This window comes from Leucopleurus acutus, assembly GCF_964270905.1.
Source record: "Leucopleurus acutus genome assembly, chromosome: 1".
Lineage (NCBI taxonomy): Eukaryota > Metazoa > Chordata > Mammalia > Artiodactyla > Delphinidae > Leucopleurus > Leucopleurus acutus.
The window spans coordinates 174,305,980-174,331,601 of NC_139142.1; the positions used below are offsets into that span (position 1 = coordinate 174,305,980).

Consider the following 25,622-nt stretch of genomic DNA (forward strand, 5'->3'; position numbering starts at 1 on the left):
CTTCCAGCTGTGGTCACAGTCAGTCACTCACACTCTGGAGCCATGCATTTGTCTGCTAGCACAAACGGTTCATCCTACTCTCCTGCACAGGGTGTGAGCGGAATACCCAAAACCCAGGGCCACGAGACTCAGTACACTGCGGCGGGATGTCTCCCGGCGTGTAGGAGGATGGCCCTGGCATCTCCGTTCAATACTAAGTGTTTCCAGATTCGGGGTGTAAGCACATCACTGAGAACCATCGTTCATGTTTCCTCCTACTGAAAACCACTCATTTCTGGTTAGAAGACAACATCTGGATGTCTAGAGACTGAAATTTTCCAAGAAAAATGTTGCTAAGACCCAAAATGCCAACAGTCACGCTGGAGGCTGAGGACCGCGCCCGACCCCATGGTTTTGTGGGGCAGCCCTGTAGGGAACACGGCTGATGCATCACGGTTCCTCAGTTTTATGCCACCAGCTTGGCCAGGCTGTGCGGCCACTGGTGGGGTTGGTTACCAGTGGGGGTGGGGGCAGGGATGAGGGCAGAGTGCTGCCCTGGGGCGGGGTCCCCGTGCGCATGCACGTCAGAGACGCTGGTTCCCCTCCACCTCCGACAGGCGTGACACCACCTCCCTGGGCCTGCAGCATATGAAGAAGGAAAAGAGGCAGAGGCTGCCCTCCGTGACCCCATCCCGCTTCCCACTGCCCGCCCAGCTGTCGGGGCTGGAGGTCAGGAGACACCCTCCCTCAGCCACGACGCAGCCCTGAGTCCCCTCTGGCCATGCCCACACCCTCCCCGGGTACCGCTGGAAAGGGGTACATTTCCTGAGAGAAGGAATGTCCTGCAGAGGACTTGGAAGGACAGGGACTCAGGCTGGACAGTGTTTGTGGAGAAAGAGACACACCTGAGTGCATGTGACTGGCCCACTGCCCTCAGCCACAAACACATACATGCTGGCCGGCCTGGGGGCCTCCACCAGCATCCCCACCGAAATCCCCTAAAACACCCTGATGGCTGAGAAATCCTCAGTGCACTTAGCAAATCAACAATCCCCTTAAAGGCTCACTGATAAGCCTCGGGGTCCTTGGACAGCATCCTCCCCGGCCTGGCCACCCTGTGCACAAACACCGCCTCTCCACAGCCTGAGAACTGCTCTTGGGACGACACTCTCTCCAGGGCGCTGCTGCGGTTGAATCCACAATCTTTCCAGGAACAGTTCGAGAGATCAGTCACCAGACCACTGTGAGCAGGAATCTCCCTACCGACTAGTTAGTTAACAGAAGAGCAAGGTAGCGTGTAAAACACATGAGGGACGCCGTAATCGAGGAGACAGGAGAGAAGCTACATTAAACCACTGTTTTACTGGGGGGACACTAAGACTGGGGTGTCGAGTCGAGCTTCTGACTGAAGTACATCCTTTTAGCCAAAGGCCTCTGAGAAATTCCACGGAGCCCCAGCCACTCCCTCTCCTGGTCCCTCTTCATTCCAGGCCGGGCAGAAGCAACAGGGCTTCCCACAAAGACAGCTGCACGAAATCCTAAAGAAATCCCCAAATCAGCAAACATGCCCCCGGGGTGGACAGTCGCCCTGGGCCCCCGACAGAGGAGATGGGATTTCCACCTCTAGTGGGTCCAGCTCCTGCACCACCATCTAAACTGTGTGAGGACAAAAGTCATCGAAAACTCCAGGACATCCTGTGACCTGGAGCATCTCAGTCAGAGAGGACTTGGCAAGGGAGGTGGGCCTTTGAGGGGCAAGTGGAATTTAAGGCAAAGTATATACACTCCCGGTCCTCTGCTTACACTCGGGGTTTATACCCGTCGTGTCACAGCTCTGACTCTGGAGCTTGCTAGAGTGATCATCTGTTATGAATTAAAATGAGAGTCAGCATTCTCTCAGAAATGCTAAGAGTCCTCCACTGGGATGGAGACCACAGGTCTCTAATGGTCAACAGCTGGATGGGGTTCCCAGCAAGGCCAGCAACTCCAAAAGGACATTACACTGTCCTGTGACTAATTCTTAAGCTTGAGAAACCCAAGTTCTCTTTGTGAAGGACTTCCGAAAGGATGAGACCAGAACAGCTCAGCAGAGAAGGTCCTGGCTCCTCCTGGAAGGGCTCCTGCTGGTGTGTCTGGGCTCGCAGACGCCTGCAGACATGTCTCTCTGGACCGGGTACAGCTGCCAGCCGCACGTCACACACTCCTCGGGAAGACCCAGCACTGGCTGTGCCACTCACTCTTCCGCAAGGAGGGGTCCGGCCAGGGTCCCACGAAGGAGCCCCACAGCCGAGGGACAGGCCAGGGATGAGCGCAGCCCCCGCGTGGTGCCCAAAGCAGCCCCAGGGCTGGCGGAGCATAGCACCTCCCCTGATGCTGCCTCATCACAGCTGCCTTTAATCACACACTCATTGGTGCTCTCTGACAACTAATGGGTTTCTCTGAAAAGACCGCAGATGGAAGAAGGGAGAAAAGGCATAACAATCAGAAGTCCTTTCCACAGCAGCCGGACACATAAAACCATCCACAGTACGAAACGTCCAGAGGGCCCTGCATCCTGAGTCCTAGGGGGGTTTTCCCAAGACATTTCTGCTTTTGTTAAAATGAAACCTCACTCCATGAAAAGGCTCTGATTTTTCCACATTGTTTGGTATGTATTACACATATGTGTCTCTTTTCGAATGAGGGAAAGTACTTTAGAGACATAACTGGAATATTAACAACAGCTAAAAGCCACCGAGCAGCTGACATGGGCCAGGCATGATGCACCTGTTTACACAAAACATCCATTTCCTACTACACAGAATGCACAGAGCACCACAGATACTACAAAGCAAATAGAGGCCATCAAACAATCCTGAGGATAAAGGGCCCGAGAAGTAAGAGAAAACCGCCTTTCCACCCTCTCATGGGGCTCAGTCCTGATTCTCGTCGTAACGCAAAGAAGAACCATCAAGGGCCCGCGGTGGGTGCTCCGCCCGGCCTGCTGCACGCACTGTCCCACCAGACACCGCCCCAGAGAGGAGCCAGTTACACTTCACAGCAGCTCTTCTCCAAGCTCTTCTCGAGGGCAATACTCCAATGTGATTTTATAAACATCGCGTTTTAAAGTAATAATGTGTATCTGTATGTGAACGCACATTTCACTATAACCAGTGCTGTTACCTCTTCTACATAATTAACCATATCTTACAGCCAGGCCTCTCTGGGCTTTTTCGTTTGGAGTCTCTGGTTTCCTACGAAGACAAAAGCAAGGTCCACAGCAGGATCCTGGGACACCGACATCGACACAGAATCATCATCCAGCACACCTGCCGGCCTCACGTCACGGGCATAGCAGGAGGCTCCCCGGACTCCCATCAGGGGACAGCGGGCATGAAGCACACAGCAGACTCCAGGATGGCAGAACTGAGGCGGGGGGGATGCCTGGCACCTGAGACAGAAGGGCACAGAGCTGACCCATCCGAAGGAACCTGGAGCCTTGCTGACACAGTTGCACTCCTGACAGCCGTGGCTTTAAAGAGGGAGGAGTCAGGCTTCCACGTGGTCACATGGAGGGGATGCCACCTCCACTGGTCTTTAAGTGACACATTCAAGTTCATGGAGAAAGTAAAGCGGGTCTGAGAGCAGCTGTCCCAGCTCTGGCCAAAGTCACCAGGAGAAACCGAGCCCTGGTGTCACTAAACCGGCAGGGGGCGGGCACCTCTCCCACATCCTGCAAAAGTCCACACGGCCTCTGTTCCAGAAATGCTAACCAATCCCCCCCCCCGATTAACCAAACACCACTATCAACAGGCCCATGTTTGTCTTCTGTCGTGTCCAGGAAATTCTCCACAAAGGTTACAACCAGCAGGTCCTGATGGTATTTGTATTTCAACCGCTGCCCCCATTTAAACAGTTTACTCCCACGAAGGACGTAGACAAAGTCTCTATACCTTCGGGCGCTTCTGCCCGACGGCCGGAGAGAGGGCTGCAGCATCAGGGGAGAGGCTGTCCAGTGATGCGGCCCCCAGAGAGGGCTTCCCAGTCCCGCGACACGCACAGAATGAGCACACGCACACGCACGCTCACACACAAGCACACACACCACACACGCTATACGCAGAAACACATACACATGCATCTGCACACGTTCACGCCTACAGACACATACACACAGAAACACACATGTGCACACAATCATACACACATGCACACACTCAGGGGGCCCGATCATTCACTCCCATCCCCCAAATGCACCTTCTTGAAGCTAATGAGTCCCCTTTACTGCATGTCTCTCACCTGGAATGACACAGCCTCACCGTGCCCCGTGCCCTGCCGTGACCTCAAACCTGAACTGAGCTAAGCTGCAGGTTATGATCAGAGGCAGCAGAGATGTGACTTCGGCCTCAGACTGAGTGTGCTCATTCTTGGGCCCCTGGTGACAAGGCCTGTAGGAAGGAGCAGTGGAAGGTGGGGCCGCTTACTCCCAGGACTTCCTGGGACCTGACCCACTTACGATGTTTTCTCTGTCGGACTGATTTCCTTCTTACCAAAATCATGAGAGAATTCCTGCCCTTCCTGCTCCTTCTTTCCATGCCCTGTTCACTACCCTTCATCATCTCAGGCATTAAATCACAGTTGTCAAAACTGAAGGCAAAGAAACAGCCTTCAGAAATAACACCACAGCAAAGTGAACCAGAGGGGAAAATGCACAAAACCGAACCCAAGGCCTGGGTCCCTCTCACGCCAGAAACGCACAGATGTGACCGGGAACATTCAGCTCGGAGCTTGGCGTCTACATGAAGATCCCACCTTCCTACCTTCCTACCTTCCTATTGACGCAGCTACAGGGAAGGCTCAACGGACAGAGAGAGGAAGCAGGATGACATTTAAAATGCACGTCTGCCTTACAGGGCCACGAGGACAGTGAGGCTCACGCTTGACAGAGAGGAGCTGTAAGGATGCTACAAAGTCCTTAGACCCGGGGAGAAGACCCCATGCGCCGGGTGTCCTGAAAACACTAGAAACAGTCGCACGGCCAGGTTTACCACCAGGTGCTCGGAACACGACCCGCGAGGTGTGGCCATGAGTTCCACAGCCAACTTCTAGGAATCTAATTTTAAACACCTCCCAGCGAACATATCACAAAAATACAGTGTTCCAAATGCTGCAACACAAGTGCTAAAAAGCATCCAACCAAAAATAAAAGTGGCATTTTCAGACAAAACCCCAGAATCAGAAGAATGCAAGTTCTATCTTGAATTTCTCCTAAACCTTTTTTCTTCCGTCAGCTATATTCACCCCCAGCTCCCATATAATGATGACGAAAATGATCCGAGTCGGAATATTTAAATAATTTGGCAAAGATCCCACGATCTTCTCTCCCATGAAGACCCACTGTCCACACTGTGAAAATTCCATGTTTCTCCCATCATCCCTCCCCCGACCTCTGACTCCAGTTCTCATCCAGGTGCCGTGTGTGACTGGGCGAGCTCTGCAGGTTCCACGAGTAACTCCCACTCGTCACTTGTCACCAGAGAGGAAGGGACACACAGGACTGAAGGAGGGCCAGGGGAGCCATGCACCTGCCCCCACCGGATGTGGTTGCCTCGGAAATGGAACTATACAACTTGGGGACCATGCTCCCAACGGAGACTGAGGGCTCAGGCATCCCAAGGGCGCCAGACCTCAGCACACAGGATCCCAGAGCATGAGATGCCGCCAGAGGCCCTGGAACCGACCGTGTTCTGTGTAAGGCGGTCACCCCGGGAACCGGGTACAGACAACATCCACAAGGCCGGGGCCGCGCCCTCCATGGGCACCCGGCTCCACTGGGCGCCTTCCTGGTGCTCTCGGCCTCTCCCTCCACAGCCCCCCTAGTCTGCAGGCATGTCCTCCCCAGGGAAGTACTGTCACCCTCAGACCCACCTCCCATCCTGACCACTCTTCTCGGTACCGATGGCCCAAGACCTGGCCTCCTGCTCCAGCAGCACTGGGGCACTGTCTCCCCGGGGCTGTGACTGGCTCACCCCGGGGCCATGGCCCCTATTGCTCCCGACTGTCCTTCTAAACGACCAGCCGTGCACCCTCCTCAGCCTCCCTGCTTCCCACCTGTGCCCTCCTCCACTCACTACTGACTGCACCCCCACTGGGGGACCACCGACCCTGCCTCCGGCCAAGTGCCTCCCCAGGCCTCGCTCCCCATTTCCAAACTCTCAGCTCACATGGTGTCCAGAGCATCTCAAAGTCCAGTCTGAAATGAACTTGTCACCCTCCTCCCAGACCTGCTCCTGTTTCCCACAAGTACCACCAACCCCAGCTTCAAACCCCGCTCCCCCCTCCCTCTCCTCCTTCCTCCCCCAACTCAGTTGTCAGGCTGTCGGTTCACTTGTTGGCATGCACTCCGCCAGCCAGAGCGTCACCACCCAGGCCGTGCCCCCCTCCTGCACGTGCTGCCCTGTCAGACGCACCGCTGGGATCAGCCATGATGCCCCCAGAACCCTTCCTGGCTCGGCAGTAACCCGACAGGTGAGGACTTCACGTTCTGGCCCCAGTGGTGCTCACACACATTTTATCTCCCATGAAGCTGTAAGCATCAGACCTGCGTTCATCTTAGGCCCCGGCTCCTCCTACAAGCTCTGTGTAGAATACCTAAAACTTTCACATTTTAAGTGAACACGTGCTCTTAAAAAAACCTTTCCTGATAATTCGGTGACATTGCAAGACACAATGCACGGCTGCCAAACAAGAGCTCAGGCCCACGAGCGTGAAGGGTCCACCGTGACCGGCGTTGTCCCCCCACGAGCTACGTCCCACCGTCCCCGCCACAGGCTCACGAGGCCACGGCCGCCGAAGCCACCCTGCTCCTGTTCGCCAGCCGAGCGGCCGCAGATCACGAAACAGGTGCATCTGTCCCTCCATCTGTCCCTGCCGGTGTACCCGTTACAGGTTACTCCACCCCAAAAATAAAATGGGACTCTGAGAAGAACTGGTTCCATGAAAACTAAGTGGAATGTTTTACAAAGACTTGATATAGAAAAACAAAATGTTGCCTTCAAATTAGGTGTGGGTGAAGCAACGATAAAAATATTATAGGAAATAATAAATGTTTAAATCTGAGACTCTAAACTGAGATTGTGTCTCAAACGTTGGCTTACTCTCTTTCTGAGAAATCGAAACTTGGCAGTGAGAGGCACCATGTCGCGGCTGTGGTTTGGGCAAGACAGTCGCCCGAAACCAGGGAACCAACTCCGAGGACCCGCCCAACGTCCAGAGATGGGAGCGTCCGCGTCTCCACACACTGTCACCAGGAGTCCCGGTTCAGGGCTCCTCAGTGAACTGAATGCAGACTGTGATCCCATCAGAAAAATGGGTTTCTCCTGGCTAGGGAAGATTTTTAAACACCTTGGGCCCTATCAGGATGGACGATGACCACGACTAGGCAGCACTGCCCTCCGGCGGGGCGGGGGGGAACTTGGGGGTGACCCCCTCACTGCCCTGGCATGGGCCGCATTTCTGCTGTAATTCCACATCCAGCTTAAATAAATTGTGGGAAACTCAGGTATGGTAAAGGAAGGCAACTGAACTGATAAACGAATAGAAAGGCCTGAAGGGTCACCATCCACAGACTGGACCTGGTTTGGGACAGCAAAGGCCAACGGGACCAGGAACACGGTGGGGGGTGGGGGGTGTCACCCTCTACCATAAACGAAAGGTGAGAAGAGTCTTTACAGAGGGATTGGAATCTCCGACCCCAGAGCTCCCGCCATGGAACACAGCAGAAATCCCCAGAGCCCTGCATCCTGCACCCTGGGCAACAGGAATGTCAGATGTGCTCCAACACACATGCGGCAAAAGCACAGAAGCACACACGTCCACTGCCACACAAACACCTCGGGATCCAGGCATCAGACGGGCCACATTACTATAAAACAAACCCGTGCCCCAACTGAGGTCTGGACCGTGAGGTGTGTGTCTGTCTAACCAAACACCGATATTCAACCAGGTCTGTCACACAGCTAGATTTTCAAAAACTAGAAACAGCTACTAATCAAGTAACGCAAAGTGCATGTCTCACTGTGCCATCAAAAGCAGCGATTCTCCACAGGGGGCAACGTTGCTGGGCGCGAGGGTGCTAGTGGCATCAGACGGGTAGAAGGCAGTGATGATACTAAGTGTCTTAAGATGCACACAAAGAACTCAATTGTACCGAGGCTGAGAAGCCCGACCCGAAGAATCAAGTTCCTTGCCCCAACTTTACGAGGTGTAATTGACAAATATAATTATCTATATTTAAAGTGTACATGTGATGATGTGTTACACATATACATTGAGGAAAAACGACCGAGATCAAGATAATTAACACATCCCTCACCTCACATTGTTAACTCTGGGTGTGTGTGTGTCTGTGGTGAGAAAGTTTAAGATCTCCTCTCAGGAACTTTCAAGTACATGATACCTAATTGTTAAGTACAGTTGCCACACTGTACATCAGATCCTTACTCATCTTAAAACTGGAAGTTTGTATCCTTTGACCAGCACCTCCCCATTTCCCCACCCCCAGCAACCACCCATTCCACTTTTGTTTCTACAAAATCAGCTTTTTTTTGTAAGATCCCACATTATCAATGAAACCATGCAACATTTGTTTTTGGCTAATTTCACTTAGTGTAATGCCCATCCATGTTGTCACAGAGAGCAGGATTCTATTCTTTTTATAGCTGAGTAATAGTCGTGTGTGTGTGTGTGTGTGTGTGTGTGTGTGTGTGTGTGTGTATACACATACACACCACATCTTCTTTATCCATGTATCCGTCACTTGACACTTACGTTGCTTCCATATCTTGACTATTGTAAATAACGCTGCTATGAACATGGTGGTATATACATTTTCAAGTTAGTGTTTTCATTTTCTTCAGATAAATACCCAGAAGTGGAACTGCTGGATGGTATGCTAGTTCTTTTTTTTTTTTTTTTTTTTTGCTGTACGTGGGCCTCTCACTGTTGTGGCCTCTCCCGTTGCGGAGCATAGGCTCCGGACGCGCAGGCTCAGCGGCCATGGCTCAACAGGCCCAGCCACTCCAAGGCATGTGGGATCTTCCCGGACCGGGGCACGAACCCGTGTCCCCTGCATCGGCAGGTGGACTCTCAACCACTGTGCCACCAGGGAAGCCCGCTAGTTCTATTTTTAATGTTTTGTGGAACCTTCATACTGTTTTCCATCGTGGCTGCACCAATTTACATTCCCACCAACAGTGTAGGAGGGTTCCCTTTTCTCCACATCCTCACCAACACTTGTTATTTGTTGTCTTTTTGATGATGGCCATTCTGGCAGGTGTGAGGTGATATCTCATTGTGGTTTGATTTGCATTTCCCTGATGATTAGTCATGTTGAGTACCTTTTCATGTACCCATTGGCCCTTTGTATGTTTTCTTTGAAAAAATGTCTATTCAGGTCCTTTGTCCATTTTTTAATTGGATTATTTGCTGTTTTGCTATTGAGTTATATGAGGACAATAGGGAAAAAAACAGTTTCTGCAATAAGTGTTGTTGGGAAAACTGGAAAACCATCAGTTTTCCCAACACCACTTACTGAAGCAGAAGAATGGACTGGACCTCCTTTTACACGACTCACAAAAATTAACCTGAAATGGATTAAAGACCTGAAAGTATAAAACTCCTAAAAGAAACAGAGGAAAAAAGATCCTTGACATAGGTCTTGGCAATGATTTCTTGCATAAGACACCAAAAGCACAGGCAACATAAGCAAAACTCAAGTGGGAATACATTAATCTAAAGAGCTTCTGCACAGCAAGGGAAAACCATCAGTGAATTAAAAAGGCAACCTACAGAGTGAGAGAAAATATTTGCAATCCTTTTATCTGATAAGGGGTTAATATCCAAAACAGAAAGGATTAAGTTTTGTGTTTTCAACATAGTTCAATTCTGAGGCATCTTAACATGTAAACTTTCTTCTACCTTTTTTTTCTTTAACAAAGTATGGTGCCTTGTAATAGACAAACCTTTATATGACACAACATAAGGACCTAGCAAGTTTATTTTGCTCCAGGAGGGAGAAAGGGAGGACCGCCTTGGGAAAGTCCACTGAACTTCTGTGACTTCTTGACTAGAAATTATCAAGTCGGCAATCCTGACTGTGGGTCCTAGCCCACCTTCACCCACTGTGAGCCCCGGACAAGATGTTTAACCTCGAACCTTGTTTTTACTGAGAAAGAACAAAAACCTGTTTCATATGGTTAATGGATTCCTCCCCCATAAAGTAATACAACAATACATGTGAAACACTGTTATAAACTAGACAGCACCAACATCGTTTCACCACTGTTATAGTTCTGGACTAATTAAAATGACATGGAGACATAAAATGTATTGTTGTTACGTTGAATTGTAAAATTACAGATTTTTTAAAATCTTTGTCCCAATTTTTATAGTGTTACTTACAGATTTTTTAAAATATCAATTTATATTCTAAAATAATATTTGTGATGTGTTAAAACTGTAGTGTATCAAGCATTTTAAACTGTTCCAAATATACATCTAAAAATACATAGGGAACTTTTTAATAAACATTATGGCAGAGGAATTACAACTCCTAATTCAACACATTATAATTCAGAATAGCAGAAAAGTTACACAGTTCTCACAGACTCCTGAAGAAACATATAGTAATAAACTCCAAAAAAGTATGTTAGCAAATTTTTATAACTGTGAAACGCTTTAAATTATCAACTAATAAGAAAATGTCTGTTGAATTATGACTGACAAATGCCAAAATCATCTTTCCATCTTTCACTCTTTACTCTGGGGCTGGTGAAGACAGATCTGCCTGGGAAGTTGACGTTGAAAAAGTAAACACAGAGCTTTGAAGATTTACGTTTCCTGGATACAACAGAAAATCATTGTAACGTTTCTGTACCAGTGGGTCCTCTCAATCTTTATTTTTGCTTTTTTCTTTTGATGACTTATATAAAGTATACATACATATTTTAACATATTTTAATACATAATGTTACATATCTGTGACCTTTATTTCATTATTAACTTAATTCCAAAGCTAAATGGTACTTTTTTCATGGAAAAAAAGTGGGAAGGGGATAAATGGTAACTATGTAATCTAGAACAAGATTTTGAATTGTACAAGTCCACTCATGATACCATCTAGTAGGGAAAATATTTTTTAAAGTTCCAGAAAACTTTACAGTATATGAGTAAGCTTTTCAGAAGAAAAACATAACACAGTTGTTCAGAAGATTCTGAGTTTTCCCTAAAAAAATCTGTAGAATCTACATCTTGACCCCTGTGTGATAAGGCATGGGATGATGGCCCACCACCCATGAAACTCTGCCTCTCCCTCAAGGAAGCCCTGAACAGGCCTCACACCACTTCCCTGGAAAACCATCAACCACGGGAACCGGGTAAAATGTGTGAGAGTCAAATAAAAACAAGAGCTGAGCTTCTCTCTTACAGGATCTAATGCCAGGAACAGTCCATAAAGCTGACCCTGGACTCAGCATCCCTGGTCCCTGAACAAAATCTGCTGGTACAGGTCAGCAGTGGGATGCAAATCCCTCACAGAAGCCGCTTTCCTCCCTCCGCAGAGGCTCGGGCTCCACCTCAGCTTTGACGCAGGGCTTGAACTTTTAAGGACCTGCAGTTACCACCTGAGGCTGGCAGACATCTGGCATCACCGCCCCCATCGCTGCTGTGCACCCCAACTCCAGGCGGGATGCAGGAGGTAAGCCTAGCTCTTAGCATCCTTCCTCCTCTGCATTAATGGGGGGGAGCAGGTAATATGTATTTAAAATAAAAGTTCACATAACACAATTCTGGATTTCATTTTTCTTCAAACCGACCACCTGTGCGCAATTATTCTTTTTGTACCTACTGGGAAAGTTGAAAATAAAGCCTAGGACACAATTACCTACCCCCAAATGCTCCCAGAGTCAAGACTAAACCAGAATTTCCTACCGTCTACTTCTTTTCCTTCCACTCTGATACCCTTGTACCAAGAAATGTACGATAACCTTCAAGTGGATGGAGAGGCCCCAGGGTCCCACAGGTTGGCCAGCTGCCCTGGACTTGCCTGGAGACCCACACCCCTGCCCCGCCCAAGACCGTCAGTCATTCAGAAGGTGGGAGCTGGGGCAGGGAGTCAGCCTCCCAGGTGACTGCAGTAAACTGCCTGTTTTCCGCAGGAAAGAACCAACAGATGGTAAAACAGAGCCTGGCCGTCCGCGTGCTGGCCACACCTGTGCAAGTTTCAAGGGCAGTGACAGTCGCAAGCTGAACTGGCTTTCCTCGGGTGGCTGCCGGGCTGTGCGAGGGCCATGGCCTCGGGTGCCAGGATACCGTCTGGCTGCGGTCTGGGCAGGGGGGCTGGGGGAGGGTGCCTAGGCTAAGGCACGTGGTCAGACCCATCATGCTCCCCCAGGCCCACAAGACAAGGGGAAGCCCCCAGCCAGGAACCACCCCTGCAGTCATGTCTGCCTGAGAAGCACTGTGCTCCCCACATTGGAAACAGCCAGGGGGCTCGCTCCCAGGCCGCGGGCAAGGGTCCCAAAGGAAAAATGGGGAGGGGGACAGGACACACGCAGAAATAAAAACAATCACTCACATGTGCCTTTGAGAAGCAGGAAAGGTCCCGGTGCCATCATTCCACTAGGCTCAGTGCCCGAGCCCCTGGCCCCAGCCCCACAGCTCAGCCAGAGCAGTCAGGCCGGGAGTAGCCAGGCTGCGAGCAGGGTCGGAATGGCCCACCCCAAACACAGGTGCTCCAGGCACAACGAGGGAAGGGCCGCCCCCCAGCATCCAGCCGCTCCCTCCTCGGCACTCAGAACCCTCCTTGCTGAGACCACTCACTGGGTGTCTGCGTGCACACGGCCTCGAAGTAAATCCTTCTCAATTATTTGTCTATCGATACTGAGCTTCCCACTGGCTTCCATCCTATCTCCTGGATTATAAAAACAGCTGTCGCCACTCCCACAGTTCCCAAGAGACCCTCGCTCAATAAATTGCAAATGAATAAATGCTTAAGGAACAGAACAATTCAAAAGCTCTCATGTGGCAAAAACAATCCCTAACTTTGGAATCAAATGTGACTGAATCAGTTAGATATATGTGTGTATGTCTGCACCTACACACACACACACGCACACACACTCTTCCACCTAAATACACACCAGCAAGGGGGTGGGGCATGTCAGCCACTTAAAAGTCCACTATATTTGGTGTTAAATAGTGAACAACAAATAATATGGAAAAGCTATTCCATCTAAATCCCCAGAGAGTATTTTTATTGTAAAGTAATTTATCCTCTTAAAGTAAGCTAGTATCTCCTTTAGGAACTGTAGACACTCTAAGTAAAACACAGAAAACAGTATAAGCACAGCTTTCAAAGTATGACAAAAACCAGATGCTTTTTTCAAAAAGGTCATCAAACATCCAAACCGAACACACCCTAATTTTCAGCTGCTGTTCAGATGAAAGCATCTTTGTTGTCCGCTTGTGAGTGATAATAATACTGTAATCAGTTTTACATTTCATACCCACCTCAATGTGAGGTACTTCCAAACAAAGGCCAGAATTCTCGGGGCCACCACAGGAGCAAAAACAATCCACACTCAAATGACAGGGAAACTATTTATGTGGCAACATGTGATTTCTTATTTATAGAGCTCTGTTAATTATTTTGCATATAAACAGTGTTGAACCAGGCCTGCAGAGTTTGAGTACACATGGGCTGGGTGGAGTAATTGGTGGGGCAGAGAAAGGTCAGCCCAACCCCACAAAAAACAATTAAAATTTCCACAGACAGTCCACAAAACGGGTGATATTTAGGCAATAGAAAGTTCATTTAGAAGTGTAGAGGTGTCTTGCTCAAAAAAAAAAAGTCATTTCCACAGGTTATCAAAAATTCACAGCAGTCAGGACCCCACCACACACACACACATCCACCATATATTGAGGGTCTGTGGGTGAAAGACAACAAAATAGAAGAAGGATGGAGGAAGAAGAAAGGAAAGAATGTGAGTGAAAGGGATGACCAGTAGGGACTCAGAATTGAGAACAACGTGAAAAACGGGAATTAAATATACGACTGTATGGTTATCATCTCAGAGAAACCAAGAGTTAGTCTAAGTTACAATGTTATCACTCCGAGCCCACAGCCCATCTTCTGGATCGGATCCATATTATGAAAAAATCAAAAAATAGTTAATTCACAATGCAGTGAAATGATTAAGCCATAGATAACCAAATTAATTATAATCCACTAAAAGTCAAATTGTATCATTTTTAAAGATTGGGCTAGGGCTTCCCTGGTGGCGCAGTGGTTGAGAGTCCGCCTGCTGATGCAGGGGACACGGGTTCGTGCCCCAGTCCGGGAAGATACCACGTGCCGTGGAGCGGCTGGGCCCGTGAGCCATGGCTGCTGAGCCTGCGCATCTGGAGCCTGCACTCTGCAACGGGAGAGGCCACAACAGTGAGAGGCCCACGTACCACAAAAAAAAAAAAAAAAAAGATTGGGCTATTATGCAGATAACGGGCAGCTTTAGGTTTAAAACAAGCTGGAAATGATCTTGTTTCCCTTAATTCTATCAGCATAGGCCCAGCTAGGCCAAGACTGATGGCTTTCACAGCTAATAGAACAGGTGTGATCATAAATACATGAAAATGATCTGGAGACAGAATAATCCATGTTCTCTGTTTAAGCTAGTCATGGGATTTCTGATAAGTGGGTGAAACATTCACACTTCTTACAAAAAAATCATGGCAAATACATAGTACACAAAACCATCTTTGTTCTGGGATTTATTTATTTAATATAACACAGAATGTATTCAGGGCTTCCTGATACTAGAACATCTACCTTTATTAATGAGGAGCTACCGGTCTTCTGATCAAGTTGTCAGTGTCCAGAAGCACTATTTAAACAGTCCATCTTATAGCAAAAAGGCATGATACATGCACACACATACAAGTACCACCTTGGACACACCTGTATTCAAATTTCTGGTGCAAATGGAAATAATCAGGGAACGGGGAGGGTGTAAACTAGTGAGAATAAAGATGGATGCTCTAGAAAATTCCTGAGACAATATCCCAGGGTGACCATGTCACACAAAAATCTTATCCACTTTATACATGGTCATTCCTGCCAACACTTACCTGGATTAAGATTTTTTTATTTACATAAAAGAAAGGAGACATAGATTTGTCCTAACAAGATCCTCTAATCACTAGATTATTTTACAATTATGAGTAATCACTAAATAGCTTCCACTCAAGGAACAAAAAATAAAATAACAGGGCTTCCCTGGTGGCGCAGTGGTTGAGAGTCCACCTGCCGATGCAGGGGACACGGGTTCGTGCCCCGGTCCGGGAAAATCCCACATGCCGTGGAGCGGCTGGGCCCGTGAGCCATGGCCGCTGAGCCTGCGTGTCCGGAGTCTGTGCTCAGCAACGGGAGAGCCCACAACAGTCAGAGGCCCTCGTACCGCAGGAAAAAAAAAAAAGGTAATCTATGTAAGACACCCAATGCAGTGCTTAGCACACGTGAACAATCAGTGAGTGGTGGCCTGAGACATGTAAGTGTCCTCCCCCATAAACAGAGATAACAGACTTTGTTCACACCAAAAAAGACATCAATTTGCAACATCTGACTTAAAAATCCGAGTTATGCACTGTCCGCTCCTACTGACACAACTCCGGTTCTCTGGGGACCAGAGATGAGGGTGGATCACATCCATTAGACGTGGTCTGCATCCCTGCAAGGCCTGGAGAAGGTCAGACAGGCACTCCACTTGGAATAAAAGCACTCTACATAAAAGACCTAAGATTGATTGCCTTGTAAGTGATTGGTGGCGGCTTAACCATGATCGCCATCATCCTGGTTAGTAATAGGGAGCTTTGAGAGAGGTCACTCTTGCAGAGACACTGAAGAGGTTATTCCTGGAACCTCATGTAGAATATTTTTCCCAGAAACAACACAAGAACTAACAGCATCATCTCTTGACCAAAACGATTAAGATTTCAGATAAGCCATATCATATCCAGCCTCCTGATTCTAAAGGATGCTGTTCCAGGGCTTCCCTGGTGGCGCAGTGGTTAAGAATACGCCTGCCAATGCAGGGGACACGGCTTTGAGCCTTGGTCCGGGAAGATCCCACATGCCGCGGGGCAACTAAGCCCATGCGCCACAACTCTAGAGCCCGCGAGCCACAACTACTGAGCTCTCACACCTCGAGTCCGTGCTCCCCAACAAGAGAAGCCACTGCAATGAGAAGCCCGCGCACCGCAACGAAGAGTAGCCCTCACTCGCCACAACTAGAGAAAGCCCGCGCGCAGCAACGAAGACACAACTCAGCCAAAAAAAAAATTTTTTTCATAAATAAAGGATGTTCATCTTCCATGAGAAACAAAAAAATTTCAAACATACAGAAAACAGAGTTGTACAGAGAACACCCATATATTCATCCCCTAGATGACAGATTCGATCTTAAATGCAAAGTTTAGGGGCAGCCAGCTAAGAAAACGTGCAGCATAAGCCTCCACCTGTTACAACCACATGCAAGGGAAATTCGTCTGATTTCCTCACTGACTTGGAACAGGCTGCTGGGGAGGGTGCTGCCCACGGCCCACACTCCCGAGAGCACCCAAGACTCCACAGAGCTCCTGCTGCTGATCTCACAGGAGAAGACAGGATCCCCATCATGCTTCCAAAGAAAGCAGCTCGGTGGTTCAGTTCACTCGTGATGGTGAAAATGTGTCGGGAAGCCAAGATTCTAGGCTCGTGATGAGTTTCTGATCATTTGAAGTCTCCTCATCTATACAGAGAAGCTAATGTCATTTCCTTAGAAAATATTTTCAAAGGACTAAAAAAAGGTCAATATGAAAGCAGTTAAAAGCTATAAGGCACCATGAGATGTATAAGCTTTATTTCATATCTTTGTTTCAAGGAATGCTAGTGTTCTAAATACTGCTTCCCACCTCACATCATCTTTCAAGAATTAGTGATAGTGATCAAACCTGCCCTATGACCCCAATGACACAGTCAGCCTGTGAGCTTTCCATCTGTGGTAGGCACCCCCACAGCAGATGCCCATCACCCGAGGAATGGCAGCCCATCCAAGGAACCTCTGCCCACGTTCCTTCCCCATGGCTTTGCTCCTCTGTATCCACGGGAGACAGAATATTGTACAACACTTTCAGAGAGCCTGTTTTACTTAGACACTTTCCATAAAGGGCAGATTTCATCCAGAATCCTATTTGTGTCAAATTCAACATGTCATGAAGGAAACAGCAAAATCAAGGCTACTTTCTTCCCCGTGTCCCAGGCCAGATCTTCCTAATAACAGGAAAGAAATTCTAAAATACCAACAGCCATTAGAAAATCCTTTACTGGTATGGTAGCTAAATAATAATTCGCCACCATCTAAAACAGGGAGGCAGAATTCTACTTCCTTTTCGTATTAATTTATGTACAAGTAACAGAAATTCTCGAAGTCTGAACTCCGATATCAACAGTAAAATAACCCCAAGCGCTATTTCTCATTTGGCCCAGGTCAATGTTGTGCTTGGTGGGGGAAGCCTAGCCGCACCATTTGCAATAAGACTATACTCACTTGAGCTAAAAGCAAAATGAAACAACAAAACCCACCCAAACACCAAGTCTCAGGTTGACAGAATTTCCCTACAGGACAGGCACTGCAACAGTAACTTGTAAGCATGAGGTACGTTATAATGTACCTTAGTAACATTAGTAACAAAGTTTCCACCCTGGCAAGTTGATACACTATTTCCTTGGGTTTAGGTAGGTGGTTGGTTTTTGGTTTTTTTTAAGATATTTTTTGATGTGGACCATTTTTAAAGTCTTTATTGAACTTGTTACAACATTGTTTCTGTTTATGTTTTGGTTTTTGGCCGGGAGGCATGTGGGATCTTAGCTCCCTGACCAGGGATTGAACCCGCACCCCCTGCACTGGAAGGCTAAGTCTTAACCACTGGACCGCCAGGGACGTCCCTAAATAGGTGTATTTTAATGACTTAAGTTTAATGGAATTGCACCCTTGCTTAAAGAGCTCCTTAAAGACTATATTACTAAATCTCAACAGCCTTCAAGCATCCATCACGTTCATCAAAACAAGAAAAAACAAAAGATGTTTCGAAGCCCAATGATGCTCACTTAAGCTATCCTGAAGTACAGCTCCACCTTAGTACTTGGTGTTACTCTTAAGTTGTTTTTACACGTAACTGAAGCCATAACTTCTGTGATACCATTAAATTCACAGCGGGGGCAGGGGGGGCTTCAAACTCTCTCTGGTTTTTATTTTAAAAGAAGCAGCTTATGAAAGTCGAAAAGAAAAAGATGCCACTCACTCACAAACCCACACGGCACTCAACTGACGTAACTGCCAGGGTGATCGTAAACGATAAAAGCCCAGGATCTGTTACAGGTGTTGGGCGGGGGGCACAGAGCCCCGGGTCCACTGCCACGGTGAGCCCTGGCTCTGACCTGGCCTCTCAGAGCTGCCCAGCCTCACGCAATCCCACCTATGTGGCCTGTTGGGTAGCATCCACGTGCACTTGTCTCAGGACAGGACACGGGGGCATGACGAGAGGGGTGCCAGCTCAGTCCCTCTCCACACACACTGAGGGCAGGGGGACACACACCTCCAGGAGGACAATTCCCACAGTCACAGCGGTGGAGCTCTGTGTTTCATCCTGGGGGCACTGTGGTGAGGGGACTGCAGGAGATGGTCAGGCCCTTCCTCCACGAAGCTCTGGAACAACTCTGATTGGAGGTCCACACATGTCCTGAGATTCGATGATTACAGCCTAAGAGGACGTCCTTCCGGACACACCTGGACTTGAATCTGACCTAGGATACCTTTCCCCAACTATTCTCTTGAAAAGCAAAGGGGCTGAAAAAGGGATTCCAGGAATATTGACACAAAGAGTCCACCAGAAAGGAAGTTTTATCTTTAAAAAAAAAAAAAAGAGGCATTGCAGCTCTGAAGCTATCCTAGCACAGGGTAAGTGCCCAGATAGCATCTATTAAGAGGTGCACCTTCCAAGCACAGGAAAGTGAAAGTGCTTTCCCGCACCCGGGCCTATGCCGCCTCTCCACTGCTTTGCTCCGAAGGCCACTGTAACTCAAATCACCTGGATAAACTGGGGAGGCGGCGGGAGGGCAGGGAACTCTGTCCCAGTGACAGCACCTCAGAGGAAACTGCAGCGCTGGATGTTTACGGAGCAGATACTGTGACTCTGACTCGCTGACCCCCACTACCATCCCAAAGGCAGAGTTCTTAACCCTATCTGACAGCCGAGGACACCAAAACTGGGAGAGCCTGGTGGCTTATCCGGGGTGATGCCACGACTGCAGAGCCCCGGACAGGCCCTCCCAATGTAGGAAAATCCATAGAAAGACTTCTCAGTGGACACTCACATCAGAATCTCAAGATCTTCACACAAATCTCCAAACAGGATTTAGAAAAAGACCCAAAGAGGTTCAAGAAGCACAGAAGGTCACGCACAAGTTAAACACGGATTTTTGTGCTTTCAGTGCCCACTGCACCAAATCCAGCCCCTCAGACCGATGGCTCCAGAGTGAACCTGTCCTTCCTAAAGCAACTGGCCAAGTCCAGATTTCACCCCTTCCTGTCCCCTGACAGCATCAGGCTCTGCGACTGCTCTTATCCTTCTGTGAAGGTTTATAAGCTATATTTTGTCAGGTATTGTGACACTGACATAACTGGATGTGCTCTATTTGCAATAAAGCATGTAATCTCCATTTATCTACTTTATTCATAAAGACCCAGAATCTCCTGATAAGGTTAATTAGTAACAACACAGTTTACATTTCTGTTTTCATTTCAGGTAAACTGGCCAGGAAGCGCTTCCTTAGAGAGCTGGTCAGCTAGACCCACGCCACCTGCATCTTCACAGGGACATGACTCTGGGCTTGGCCAGGAAGGGGACAGGGCTCGATGTGGAGGTCTGTGTTCTTCCCGAGAGTGAAGCGGTCCGGACATGTGGCTCTGCCGACTCGAGGGAGTGGCAGGAACAAAGCCACTACGGCGGATTAAGACCTGCCGCGTGGAAACTGAGATGTGTGGGCCTCTCCCCACTAAAGCTTAACATGTTTTATAAACTCCTGACACATGGCAAGCTGCGCTGGTAAGACACATGGCCAGAACACGAGAGACTCACTTTTCTGGTTTTAATTAGACACTCAGGACCGAGTGTCCAGCAGGGAACTGCCTTCCTCCTTGGCCAGAGGCTCAGACCTGAGGCTGGTGGGTGTGAAGCCCCCCACAACGAAGAGGGGACATATTTACATATGAGTTTTTTAACTTCATAATTTTAAAATGTTAGAGTATTCCTCTAATTAAAAAAATAGAATATGTGACTTGACTAACCAGATAATTCAGTAAAAAAAAAAAAATTAATTGTGCATAATTGCGGACAAATATCTAAGGAATTGCTCTCGCTGGTGCCGACAGAACTAGTTTGGATCTGACCCGCAGTCTTCAATCTTTTCATGAGGACACAGAAACAGTTTCCAACTTAATAAGTAAAAAAAAAAAAAAAAAAAAAAAAATATTTAAAACCGGCAGCCCAGAAGAAAAAGATCTATTTAACCCACTATCAATCACAGAATCTCTCAGTCCTCACTATCTTCGGTCGTTTTTTCCCGGATTTTTTAAACCTACTGCACAAAGCATTTGGTAAAGAACCACCTCAATTTGTGATTCTCAGCACAGAGAGCACATTTCCTTCTCCACGATATTCAACAGCAACACAACTAAAGAGCAACCTCCCCAGTCCCCCATCCCACAAAAGAAGGCTGCTTGTCATGTTGATTTTTACAGCTCAATATCTTAGCCTTTCCCACTTTATTTGTCTTAAGGGCTTATGAACATTAACACCCTGCTGGGTCCTGAAGAAAGTGCCATATAGGTACAAACCTGACGCCTATGTTCTTCCCCCGCCAGCTGGGGTTCTCAATTAGATCCTCCCCTTTGAGGGCGCTGTTTATTATCAAGAACAAACGGAGGCAACTGCTTCTTTTGAGACGTGACAAGGTTTTGACCCTCTCAGCAGAACACAGCACTGGCAATGATAGTAGGTAACTTTCGTAGGGCACACGAAAAGCTCATGAAAGAAGGAAAATGAACACGGGCAACCTTGAAAGTAGAGGCATCAGACGGAGAGACCGGAGAACAGGAACAGTAAACAGTGGCCAGAGCCCATCGCATCCCCTGAGGTGCCTTCCGTGTACCAGGATAAACAATGATGTGCGAAACCAAGCCAATAACTGCAGGTGAGCATCTGCTTTTAGTCAGGTACCTGAGTAATTATGAGAATCTTAATATGACTAGGATTTGAACTGGTGAGTCAGTCTATATACATGACATCAAAATGAAGATTATCCAATACATTCTCTTTGCAATTCAGAAGAACGCTACAACTCATCCCATAAATCACTGCTTTAAAAGAAAAAAATCAGCTCTAAAAAAAGAGACAACCCATGTGAAAAAGGCTGGGAGGAGGAAGGCAAAAAGTGACTCATATCATCCAACAGCTTGTAGCCTCCAAACCATAACAAGAATATAAAGCCAGTGGGCCCAGAATGAAACAAAATAGAGTCGTTGTTACAGCTGTGACCTCACAACATTCAGCTCTGAGCATGACTACAGCACCACAAAGATCTTTTGAGCATTGGGATCAACCTTACACATCAGTGCCTTTAATGTGTGCCTTTAATTTCCTGGCTATATTTGACATCTATATTTATTCATCAAGAAAAGAACATTCAAATTTAACTATTTTCATAACTCTGAATAACTCTTAAAATTCAAGTCCACACATTTCACATCCCACACATATCAATGCTGCCATTTTGTACATATTTTTAATTCAGATAACAATCTTTTAGATTTATCAAGCCAAGTAGTCCATTTCATTCACCACAATACGTACAGCTATTGGGGGCAGCTTTGAGACGATGTGACAGAGTGAACAGGACGTACAGCTACTGGGGGCAGCTTTGAGACGATGTGACAGAGAGAACAGGTTTTCTTAACAATGGTGAGGTCTGATCCCCGGCGGAGGGGCTCAGCTATTCCCTGAATCTGCTGACCCCTTCCCTCCTCCCCTCCCAATGACAACAAATTATCAACAAGACTCTAGAAGAAAGTATTTTTTCACACATTTGCTTTCCAGAGTCCACTATTTCCTTTCAATGAGAACATTTGGGTTGCATTAGAGACAGCAGGTCTCCTCTCCCGGACCCTGGAAGGTGGTCCCAGGCTTCAGTTTGGGCGGCCATCTCTGCAGCCACAGGGACCTCCAAGAAAAGCACAGGGGCTGATGGGGACAGAACTGACGTTCTAGAGCTAAGCGTATCTGCTATATTGTGCTGGAAGCCCTGAAAATGCCATACACACCCAAATCTACAAACCTTCCAACTGGCCATCTCTTTAAGATTTTACTCTGGTGACAGGATTATGCCAGCTGCATGTGAATTGCTCACCTGCAATTTAAAAAATCACTGGTTCCTTGATCAACACAAAGAACGACAGCATGCACCTCCTTCCTTGAGTAGTTTCACACTTACTAGAAAATGTTAAGTTGGACTCGATTACAGAACATAACTAATAGTTGCAGTAATTCTGTACCTTACAAACTGAGTAAGTCCCATAAGCAAGAGTTAGGAAGTTAGTAAACACACTCACAATTCAAAAGCCACAAAGTAGAAAGCTAACAGGCTTCTCTTCTGCAAACACCAAACAGTTTTCACAGGCTACATACATCACAAGGCAATTTCCCAAAGTCCTACCAAAATAAGAATTCAACCACTCCTGAAACAGTGGGATGATATCGTCTACAGGTGCAAGTCCAGGGTGTGTACAGCCCAGGACACAAGCCGTCAGTTAACACAGAAACTTACTGCTGAAGTTCAATCAACAACTGATTTTTTTTTTAAATAAGACATGAGTCTGTCTTTATTGAGAAATTTTGTTTCCTCTCTGCTTTGCCAGTGTTTCCATTTAAAGTTTTTCCTTAAGCCAAATAATGTCTATTTACATATTAATGAAACTACTTGGGGGCCCTCTGAAAGCCAAATAGAAAAATGCATGATTCCAAAAGGCAAGAATGAAGGGAAGGGAAGGGAAGAAAAAAATGATTCAGGGAAAAGTGTGTGAAGAAAAGAGCCACCGCTACCCCACCTGGCACCCAGCAACCAGCCAGCTCACTGGCTTCCTCTCCATTTCACGTTGAGTCCCAAGAATTCACCAGACCGACAACCCCTGGCTCCACACCAAAGACTTTACCCGGACCCGTGGATTGGAGGCCATTACTGCCCACAAGAGGGGCAGCCACCACATCTCCCCACAGAAATCTCCTGTTCTTTGCTGGCACCAGATCTGCAGGGAGAGCAGCCCAGTTTTCCCCCAAGAGGGAAGCATTGGGTAGCAACAGACAGTGGAAAGAAAAGAGGAGGCAACCAGCAGGGCAGGAAAGTGAAAAATCTGACTTCTGCAGCCAAGAAGTCAATCTGCAACCCTCTACCAAACAGTGACCCATAAAATAAAATAACCTAAGTGTCTGTAGCAGCACGAGCAGACAGTGCAAACCAAAACTGGACTGGCATCTACTAATCTAGATAAGATATACAACCATTAACAGCTGGCAGGCCATATAGGAACTTTGAAAGAGGAGTCTACTCTATTTTCAACCTACATTATGTGCTTAAAATGGAATTGTTTTCCCATGCTCCTTTGTAGGAAGTGAGCACTGGAACGTCCACACGTTTCCACAGTATGTTCTGATATTTTAATAAAACGATGAAGACTAATTTAAAGAATTCTCTCCACATGAATCCTGATTGAAGATAAAATATGAAAGCAATATGCTTAAATAACTGGGCATTAAAAGCCGTTTTAACTTTTCACTTTGAAAGTGGCTATGTTGGGGGATTTTAAGTTCTAAAATGTAAAGAGGCACAGATTTCTGATCCCTCCATTCTTTGGTTGCTATTAAGCAATACTGGAAAACAAGTTGATTCATCTAATTTAAGACAGTAAAACTACTCTACGTAGTCACAAGACACAAAATTCCAAATGACCTTAAAGAGAGACCCAATCGACTCAGCACGGACAAAGCAAGTCAAAGATGACACAGCTAAAGTGGGGAGATGTGGGCTGAGGCTGGGTGGCCAAAGCAACAACCCTCTGACTCTTACTCTTGGGTGAGGCAGCCAGGCCTAGCAGAGTTTAGAGAGAGAGAAAAACAATAATGTGATTCCCATATGCAAACACACACCCCTTTCTCTGCCCAGACACTCAATAAGAAACTCATTAAACCCTTTTTAAAAATCTGTAGGGACACAAGGAATTCACAGAGAACTAGGCTAAGCACACCTTGGTCTAAAGTGGTTTGCCATCCCCTGGACAACAGGGACACATTCTAGGAGTGACTGATGGTGACAGGTGAGTGCAATCTAGCAGGTGAGTGTCCATGTCCACAAGCAGGCACTCCCACCAGGGACCACGCACTGTCCCAGATGTGCAGAAGCAAATATGAGCCCATCCCAGACCGATGGGGGAGGTGGAGGGCTCCTGGTGAGTTCAGACAGCTTCCCGCTTTGCCAACACAGGTAGGGTACTGACACTTAACACCAGTATAATACAGACATAGCAGAAGTGCTTGTCTGGAGAGAATGCATGAATGATACGGTGTTGTAAATAACACAACTGTGGTGCACAGCTACGGGGGCCTGTAAAGTGAGGGAGAAAAACCCATGTGAACGTTGACAAAATCAAAGAACTTGGGCAAATATTTTCCAATGGGCACTTCATCCCTCCAAGCAATCTGTCCACACTGCACACCTTATCCACCAGTGTAGACCTAAGTACTGTTCGCCCAGCTGGGCACTGCACTGAGGTACCAGCAACACCCTCATCATCTACAACCCTTCAGAACAGTGTCTGTTGAGCACAGAGTCCAGGAAACGGTCTCCTCCTATGGGACAGTTGAGCATTACAGAACCCTGCAGAACCCCAAATGTGAATCAGAAACATCTCCAGTCTGTGACATCTGAAAAGACACTTCACCCCAGGCCCCCACCTGTACCCCCTTCTTCGCCCTGAAAGTGTTAAAAAGGAAACCATACGGTCAACACCAGTTTCTCCCTGCTGATGAAAACTGGCACGAATGAATTTACTTTCTGGCTGCCAGCCCCACAAAACCGTTACACACACACACATACAAGTTCACCACTAAACTGCTCCAAATATAAATTCGAGACAAGCCGGCCTATCCCCACCCCACAGTGTATTAGTGGCCTTCCCAGGGTGAGCTGGGTGAATTCTAAATCTATATTAAACATTCAACATTTCGGAACTTCAGTGGGTTGTTTTTTTTTAAGACATAGCAAAATCCGATCTGAAACTTATGACAGCTGAGCACATGATCCCACCATTAAGAGCAAATAAGAAACCGTATATAACACTCCATGAAATCACTGTGGCAAATCTGTCACAAATTCTAAGTATGGGACGATGGGAACGCGCCACAGACCCTGGCCTGAGGGAGGAGGCTTTCCAATTTCACCCAACCTTCGCATCCCAGCGGAC

General features: G+C 47.4%; 1 protein-coding gene across 2 annotated transcripts in view; it reads right to left on the reverse strand.

Moving 5' to 3' along the window:
• Nucleotides 1-25,622, reverse strand: part of DIP2C (disco interacting protein 2 homolog C) — a 362,563-nt gene that overhangs the window by 335,660 nt on the left and 1,281 nt on the right. The gene's annotated exons all lie outside the window — the stretch shown is intronic.